This window comes from Semicossyphus pulcher, unplaced genomic scaffold (genome assembly GCF_022749685.1).
Source record: "Semicossyphus pulcher isolate SPU_LCO1_2020_fin unplaced genomic scaffold, fSemPul1.0.p SCAF_18, whole genome shotgun sequence".
NCBI lineage: Eukaryota > Metazoa > Chordata > Actinopteri > Labriformes > Labridae > Semicossyphus > Semicossyphus pulcher.
The window spans coordinates 6,722,241-6,722,565 of NW_027211691.1; positions in this window are offsets into that span (position 1 = coordinate 6,722,241).

Sequence of the window (325 nt, forward strand, 5' to 3'; positions counted from 1 at the left end):
ACAATAAGTGATTTAGTCGATTTATTCCAACCAACACTGCCTTCACTCTCGTCTGACATGGTTCTAAGTAATATGTTGTAAAGTCTGTCAAGTCGGTAAATCTCAGACGTTCTAAGTTGTTGATCCAACATGAGGGGGCGTAAACCACATTAACGCACTACCTACATGCAGGTTTAACTCCTGGAGGATTGTGGGGACAGGCAAAGGAGTCTGGGAGAGAGAGTTCATCTATGGGTAGAAGCCCTTTACTCAAAATATAAAATAGACACAGCTCACCATATTACAGGAAATCAGAATGTATAAAGTGATTTATGTGAAATAATAA